The sequence below is a fragment of the Leptosomus discolor genome, unplaced genomic scaffold, assembly GCF_034619465.1.
Source record: "Leptosomus discolor isolate bLepDis1 unplaced genomic scaffold, bLepDis1.hap2 HAP2_SCAFFOLD_27, whole genome shotgun sequence".
In the NCBI taxonomy this organism is placed as follows: domain Eukaryota; kingdom Metazoa; phylum Chordata; class Aves; order Leptosomiformes; family Leptosomidae; genus Leptosomus; species Leptosomus discolor.
Genome location: NW_028237782.1, coordinates 4687723 through 4696433, shown reverse-complemented (window position 1 = coordinate 4696433; position 8711 = coordinate 4687723).

Here is an 8711-nt window from a genome sequence, read left to right as displayed (position 1 = left end):
CGGGGATGCCGAGTGTGTGCAGTGTGTGCGTGGGCAGGTGCAGTGCGTGCGTGTAGTGCATGGGGATGCCGTGTCCATGCAGTGCATGCGTGGGCAGGTGCAGTGCGTATGCGCAGTGCATGGGGATGCCGAGTGTGTGCAGCGTGTGTGTGGGCAGGTGAGGTGCGTGCGTGCAGTGCATGCGGATGCTGAGTGTGTGCAGTGCGTGTGTGGGCAGGTGCAGTGCGTGCAGTGCACGGGGATGCCGAGTGTGTGCAGTGCGTGCGTGGGCAGGTGCAGTGTGTGTGTGCAGTGCACGGGGATGCCGAGTGTGTGCAGTGCGTGCGTGGGCAGCTGCAGTGTGTGTGTGCAGTGCATGGGGACGCCGAGTGTGTGCAGTGCGTGCATGGGCAGGTGCAGTGTGTGTGTGCAGTGCACGGGGATGCCGAGTCTGTGCAGTGCATGCGTGGGCAGGTGCAGTGTGTGTGTGCAGTGCACAGGGTTGCCAGGTCTGTGCAGTGCGTGCGTGGGCAGGTGCAGTGTGTGTGTGCAGTGCATGTGCAGCGCCTGCAGTGCAGGGCTCACGCAGGTCTCCTCTTCCCGCAGATGAGCTGGCCACCCTGGGTGTCCGCCCTGCAGAGCCCACTCCCCGCCAGCCGCCGGTGAAGCCGGCCCAGGTGTCCCCCTCCGCACAGCCCCGTGTCCCCGGCTCTTCCCGGAGCACCGCAGCCAGCCCACCCGCCGCAAGGACAGCCAGCAAGGGTAGGAGGGGTGGGGATGGAGGTCCCTGTCCCCCTGTGCAATTCCCAGGGAGGTGGCAGGTGGCTGGTCACAACACAGGACCTCATGATTTGCCACCCTGGTCCGGCAGTGGGGCTGGTGGCCGGAGCAGATTCGGGGGGGTGTGAAGCCCCCCCATGCACCTCTCCTGCCTGCTGGGGTCCCTCCTCATGTTTCAGAGACCTTGTCCCCAAGGGATGTCCCCACCTCTGGCCCTGGATGCCCCTCCAGAGCAGGGCTGAGTGACCTTCTCATTGCTGCAGGGCAAGAGGACGTGCTGTCACCAACGGGGACCTCTCTGCCAGCCAGCAGCACCCAACACCCTGCGGGACAGGGTCTGGCCAGCACCACCCCCAGCACCCAGCACCCTACACGATGGGATGCAGCTGGTGCTACCTCCAGCACCCAGCACCCTGCAGGACGTGGTCAAATCAGTGCCACCCAAGCCAAAGGAGCGCGAGATCCCATTCGTATAATCAGGATTACCCGACTCAAAGCAGAACAGGATCCAGCTGGCATCATCCAGAGCACCAAGCCCAAGGCAGGACGGGATCCAACTGGTGCCACCAGGTCTAAAGTGGGACGGGATCCATTTGGTGCCACCAGGTCCAAGGCAGGATGGGATCCAGCCAGCACCAACAGGTCCAAAGCAGGATGGCATCCAGCCAGCACCAACAGGTCCAAAGCAGGATGGGATCCAGCTGGCACCAACAGATCCAAGGCAGGATGGCATCCAGCCAGCACCAACAGGTCCAAAGCAGGATGGGATCCAGCTGGCACCAACAGGTCCAAGGCAGGATGGCATCCAGCCAGCACCAACAGGTCCAAAGCAGGATGGGATCCAGCTGGCACCAACAGGTCCAAAGCAGGATGGCATCCAGCCAGCACCAACAGATCCAAGGCAGGATGGGATCCAGCCAGCACCAACAGGTCCAAAGCAGGATGGCATCCAGCCAGCACCAACAGATCCAAGGCAGGATGGCATCCAGCCGGCGCCAACAGGTCCAAGGCAGGATGGGATCCAGCTGGCACCAACAGATCCAAAGCAGGATGGCATCCAGCTGGTGCCAACAGATCCAAGTCAGGATGGCATCCAGCCAGCACCAACAGATCCAAGGCAGGATGGCATCCAGCTGGCACCAACAGGTCCAAGGCAGGACGGGATCCAGTGGGAACCAGCAGATCCAAAGCAGGATGGCATCCAGCTGGCACCAACCGGTCCAAGGCAGGACGGGATCCAGTTGGTACCATCCACATCACCCGGCCCAAAGCAGGGCAGGATCCAAGCAGTACCGTGTGGATCACCTGGCCCAAAGCCAGACAGATTCTGGCAGGTGCCAACCAGACCACCAGGAAACCACCAGGACGGGGTTTGACTGGGGCCATGCAAAGTACCAAGACCAAGGCAGGTCAGGATCCAGTTGATGCCACCCAACTGCGAGCAGGGCAGGATGTGGCAGTTGCCATCCAGTTGACCACATGGCCAGCAGGACAGGATCCTGTTGATGCCACTCAAGGCAAAGTGGGACAGGATCCAGTTGGTACCATGCAAGGCACAAGGCCCGAAGTAAGGCAGGACTTCACCCCCACCATGGTGGTCCCAGCAGGTGATACTATGTGGAGTAACCAGAACCCTGGAGAACCAGGTCCTGAAGGTACCACAAAGAGCACACCTCCTCCAGCAGAACTGGATGCAGACAGTATCAAATGGACAACACGTTCTTCAGCAGATTTTGGTCTAGGTGATGCCTTGAGGAGCACACGTCCTGCAGCCGAACCAGGTCCTGAAGGTACCGCAATGAGTACACATCCTGCAGCAGAACCAGGTCCTGAAGGTGACATGAGTAGTACACGTCCTCCAGCGGAACCGGACCCAGAAGGTACCACAGGGAGCACACACTCTGCAGCAGAACCAGGTCCTGAAGGTACCACATGGAGCACACACTCTGTAACAGAACCAGGTCCTGAAGGTACCACATGGAGCACACACTCTGCAGCAGAACCAGGTCCTGAAGGTACCACATGGAGCACACACTCTGCAGCAGAACCAGGTCCTGAAGGTACCACGATGAGCACGTATCCTGCAGCAGAACCAGGTCCTGAAGGTACCTCAATGAGTACACATCCTGCAGCAGAACCAAGTCCTGAAGATGACATGAGTAGTACACGTTCTCCAGTGGAATCGGACCCAGAAGGTACCACATGGAGCACACACTCTGCAGCAGAACCAGGTCCTGAAGGTACCACATGGAGCACACACTCTGTAACAGAACCAGGTCCTGAAGGTACCACATGGAGCACACACTCTGCAGCAGAACCAGGTCCTGAAGGTACCACGATGAGCACGTATCCTGCAGCAGAACCAGGTCCTGAAGGTACCTCAATGAGTACACATCCTGCAGCAGAACCAGGTCCTGAAGATGACATGAGTAGTACACGTTCTCCAGTGGAATCGGACCCAGAAGGTACCACATGGAGCACACACTCTGCAGCAGAACCAGGTCCTGAAGGTACCACATGGAGCACACATCCTGCAGCAGAACCAGGTCCTGAAGGTACCACGATGAGCACGTATCCTAAAGCAGAACCAGGTCCTGAAGGTACCACAAGTAGTACGCGTCCTCCAGTGGAACTGGACCCAGAAGGTACCACATGGAGCACACATCCTGCAACAGAACCAGGTCCTGAAGGTACAGTGCAGGGCACACATCTTCCAGTGGAACTGGACCCAGAAGGTACCATATGGAGCACGCATCCTGCAGCAGAACCAGGTCCTGAAGGTACCTCAATGAGCACACATCCTGCAGCAGAACCAGGTCCTGAAGGTACCGTGAGTAGCACACATCCTTCAGTGGAACTGGACCCAGATGGTACCACACAGAGCACACATCCTGCAGCAGAACCAGGTCCTGAAGGTACCATGAGTAGCACACATCCTTCAGTGGAACTGGACCCAGATGGTACCACACAGAGCACACATCCTGCAGCAGAACTAGGTCCTGGAGGTACCACGAAGACCACACATCCTCCAGCAAAACTGCATCCAGACGGTATGATGTCGAGTGCACATTCTTCAGCAGAAATGAGTCTGGCTGATACTGTGTGGAGCACATATCCCACGGCAGAACCTGGTCCCAGTGGTGCCAGGCTGTATGCGCGTCCTTCAGCAGAACTGGATGCAGGCAGTACCACATGGAGCACAGGTTCTTTAGCAGATTTTGGTCTAGTTGATCCCCTGAGGAGCACGCATCCCACAGCAGAACTGGGTCCAGATGGTACCACAAGGAGCACACATCCTGGTGCTGAACCTGGTCCAGAAGCTACCATGAGGAGCACACATCCTCCAGCACATCTGGATCCAAAGGGTACTAAGCAAGGAATTCCTTGGAAGAAATTTTCAGGAAAAGGATGAAATCTTGGAGGGCTGGGATGGGCAGAAAGACAGTAGGGACTACACATGGATAGACTGAGAGGGGAAAGGGCGATGGAATGGATGGAGAGGTGGAGGGAGGGAAGGACAGAAAGTTAGGAGAAAGGGTAGGTGGATTGGTGGATGGATGGCGAGGAAGGGTTGTGGGAGAATGGATGCATGGATAGCAAGGAAAGAGGAACAGATAGATGGATGGATGAGTGAACGAATGGGTGAATGGACGGGCGGGTGGGTGGGTGGATGGATGGATGGGTAGGTGGGTGGGTGGATGGATGGGTAGGTGGGTGGGTGGATGGGGTGTTCAGCATCCAGGGTGGGGTGCCTGGAGGCAGCAGTGCAGGGGCCTTGCAGACCTCTGTGTCCCTTCCCTCCCCAGGTGTGGACCTGGACCCAGGCCTTGCTGGGGTCTCTGCTCGCCCCACAGAGCCCCCATCACCCCCTCCATTGCAGATCCCCACCCTGATGCCAGCAGCCCCTCCTGCCCTTGCAGTCCAACTAGGTCCAGGCTCCAGTATCCCCTCCCAGGGCTCCCCAGAGCCCCCCAGCACCCAGAGCCCCTCAGTAGTCCCCCAGTCCCCCAAGGAGAACCCCAGTGCACAGAGCCCCTTAGCACTCACTCAGCACCCCATGGAGCCTGCAAGCACCCATAGCCCCCCAACACACCCCCTGCACCGCATGGAGACCACCAGCACCCAGGTCCCCCCAGAACCCCCCCAGCACCCCATGGAGATTCCCAGCCCCCACATACCCCCAGCACTCCCTCAGCACCCCATGGAGACCCTCAGCACCCAAACCCCCTCAGAATCTCCCCAGTACCCCATGAAGCCCCTTGGAACCCAGACCCCCACAGCACCACCACAGCACCCCATGTTGCTCCTCAGCACCCAAATCCCCCCAGCACCCCCTCAGCACCCCTCAGAGACTCTTGTCACCCAGACCCCCCCAGCACCCCGCCAGTACCCCTTGGAGACTCTTGTCACCCAGATCCCCCCAGCAACACCCCAGCACCCCATGGAGCCTCTTGGATCCAACACCCCCCCAGCACCCCCCCAGCACCCCACAGAGGCCCTTGTCACTCAGACCCCCCCAGCTCACCCCCAGCACCCCATGGAGCCCCTTGGAACTCAGAACCCCCCAGCACCTTCCCAGCACCCCATGAAGCCCTTTGGCACCCAGAGCCCCCCAGCACCCCTCCAGTACCCCACAGAGCCCTTTGGCACCCAGAGCCCCCTAGCACCCCCCCAGCCCCTCTCGGAGCTTATTGGCAACCAGACCCCCATAGCACCCCCACAGCACCCCCTTGAGCCCCCGAGCACTCAGACTCCCCCAGTCTCACTGCAGCACCATCTTGAGCTCCTCAGCACCCAGACCCCCCCAGCACCCTCTGAGCACCCCATTGAGCCCCTTAGCACCCAGACCCCCCCAACACCCTCTCAGCCCCCACTGGAGCCCCTCAGCACGCATCCTGCCCACACCCCAACAGACCCCATGCTTCCTGGGACCCCGTGCACAGGTAAGTCGGGGCGGGGGGGGGGGGGCACAAGGGCAGGAGGGTGTCCTGCCAGCAGACCCTTGGTTCCTGAGGTGACACCCCCTGGGACCCCAGAGATCTGGGGTAGCATGGGGGTGGGTGCTGGAGGGTGAGGATGGGATGCAGGGCTCCCTCTGCACCCCAGATTTGTTTTTTTTTGGGGGGACACACACATTTGGAGGGGGGCATCTCTCCTGGCTGTGCTTTAGGGGGGCCTCTGTGTCTCGTCCCACAGGTCCATCTCCACCAGCAGCGCCGCCACCATCCCACCCTGGAGCTCAGTGGGGAGGGGGGTCCAGCAGCTGCCCCCCGTGCGCAGCCCCCCACCTGCAGGCCCTTCTGCAGGAGGTGCGGGGGCTGCGGGGGGACCTGCGAGCGCTGGCCTTGACCCTTCAACGTCTCCTGGGGTCTCCCCCTGCCACTGGTTCTCATCCATGATGGGGCCATGACCCCCCAACTGGGTGACTGGGGGGGGGGGGGGGCGCGGGGTGTGACCCCTAGATCAAATAAAGTGGGGCTGGAACCACTCCCTCCCCCCCGAAATCCTGGAGCATCTTGAAGTTGTAGGGTGGTGGGATGGGGAGCATCATTTTAGGGGGGCATAGAGGGATCAGCCCCACCTCTGATCAGCCCCACCAAGGCCAAGGGGACCTTGGGCGAGGGGGGGGGGGGTGTGGGTGTGTAACCTGTGGGCTGCAGGCAGCAGAATCCCTTTGGAAAGGGGGGGGCTAATCCTGCTTCCCATCCCAAGCCCCATCTCTGCCGGCCCCATGGCGCTAGGCTGGCTCCCTTGGTGCTTCCCCATGGTGCTTTCGCTTCCTCCCCCGCTGCTCCCCACCCCCAGCTGCCCCCCAACGCCTTCCCTGGGAGGATGGTTTAAAAGGGGGGGCCCCCTGGGACTGGGGTGGGTTCCTGGGTAGCTGCAGCATGGCAGGGCTGGTCGGCTTTGGGCTGTGCCTCGGTGAGGGACTGGGGGTCATAGGGGGAGGCAGGGGTGTGGGGCAGGGGCTTGGGGGGCCACAGGGCTAGGGGTACACTTGGAGGGGCACAAGAGGTGGGGGTGAACTTGGGGGGCACAGATCTGGGGGTGTATTTGGGACACTGAGCTGGGGGTGCATAAGTATGGGGGGGGGGGAACAGACCTGGGGGTGAACTTGGGGTTTGTCTTGGGGGTTTTACTGGGTGTGCAGGGTGTGGGGTGTCCATGGGGTGTGTGTTGGGGGTCAGTGGGGTGTGTCCGTGGGGCGAGGGGTGGGTCCCCACTCGCAGCTGTTCCCTTTCTCCCCCCAGCTCTGTGCTGCGGCGTCGTGGCTGGATCTGGTATGTTGGGTGTCCCCTCCAGTGTCCCCCGGGCATTCCCCCGGGGTCCCCTGGGTGTCCCTTGGAGTCTGCTGGGTGCCCTGGTGACACCCGGGGGCTGTGGGGTCAGCAACCACGGGATGTGACAGGCACTGGTGCATGGACCATGTGTAGGAGGGCTTGTACTGGGCGGACTGGGTTTGTACTGGGTTGATTTGGGCTGCATTGGGCAGAAGGGTTTAGGACTGGGCAGACTGGGGCAGTACTTGTCAGGCTAGGTTTGGGCTGGGCAGACTGGGGTTTTGCTGGGCAGACTGGGGCCATGCTGGGCAGACGGGGCTTGTACTGGGTGGGCTGGGTTTGTACTGGGTGGACTGGAGCTGCATTGGGCAGAAGGGTTTAGGACTGGGCAGACTGTGGCTGTACTTGTCAGGCTGGGGCTGGGCTGGGCAGACTGGGGTTTTGCTGGGCAGACTGGGGCCGTGCCGGGCAGACGGGGCTTGTACTTGGCAGACTGGAGCTGCGCTGGACAGACTGGGGCTGTACTTGTCAGGCTGGGGTTGGGCTGGGCAGACTGGGGCTGTATTGGACATACAGGGACCATGCTGGGCAGACTAGAGATGGGCTGGGCAGACTGAGCTTGTACTTGGCAGACTGGAGCTGTGCTGGACAGACTGGGGCTGTACTTGTCAGGCTGGGGTTGGGCTGGGCAGACTGGGGTTTACTGGGCAGACTGGGGCCATGCTGGGCAGACAAGGCTTGTACTTGTCAGGCTGCGGTTGGGCTGGGCAGACTGCAGCTGTACTGAACATACAGGGTCCATGCAGGGCAGACTAGGGATGGGCTGGGCAGACCGAGTTTGTGCTGGTCAGACTGGGGCCGTACTGGTCAGACTGGTGACACATGCCTTTCCCGCCGCAGCGGTGCCAGCCCGGCTGTGGGGCGGCCGCTCTCGCTGCGCTGGGCACCTGGAGCTCTTCTTCAACGGCACCTGGGGCTCCGTCTGCACCCAAGTCTGGGACCGGGCGGCCTCCCGGGTGCTGTGCCGCCAGCTGGGCTGCGGTCGCACTCGCCACGTCCCGGCACCGTGCAGCCCCGTGGCAGCCGACACTTCCCCGGCGGTGCTGCGGTGGGTGCAGTGCACCGGGCAGGAGCCGGCCCTGGACCACTGCGACCTCCAGACGGGGCACCCGTCACCCTGCCCTGAGGATCAGGTGGCCACCGTCGAGTGCGAGGGTGAGGGCGCAGTGGGGTGGAGTGATGCTACCCTCGGTGGGGGGGGTCCCATGGGGCTGGCATCACCCCGGTGTCCCCGCAGAGCCCTTCCAGCTGCGGTTGGTGGGTGGCCCCAGGCGCTGTGCCGGGCGGTTGGAGGTGAACCGTGCCGGGCAGTGGGGCACGGTCTGCGATGACGGCTGGAGCGGGACCAACGCGGCGGTGGTTTGCCGGGAGCTGGGTTGCGGGGCGGTGGGGCCAGTCGGTGACCTCCCCTGGGGACGACCCCACTTCGGCCCCGGCACTGGGCGCATCTGGCTGGACGACGTCCGCTGCCGGGGTCAGGAGGGGACCCTGCAGGATTGCGCCCACCGCCCCTGGGGATACCATGATTGCACCCACCAGGAGGACATCGGCGTGGTCTGCAAGGTCTCGGACCCCCTCCCCACCACTGTGGGACAGCCGGGGTGGCCTGGC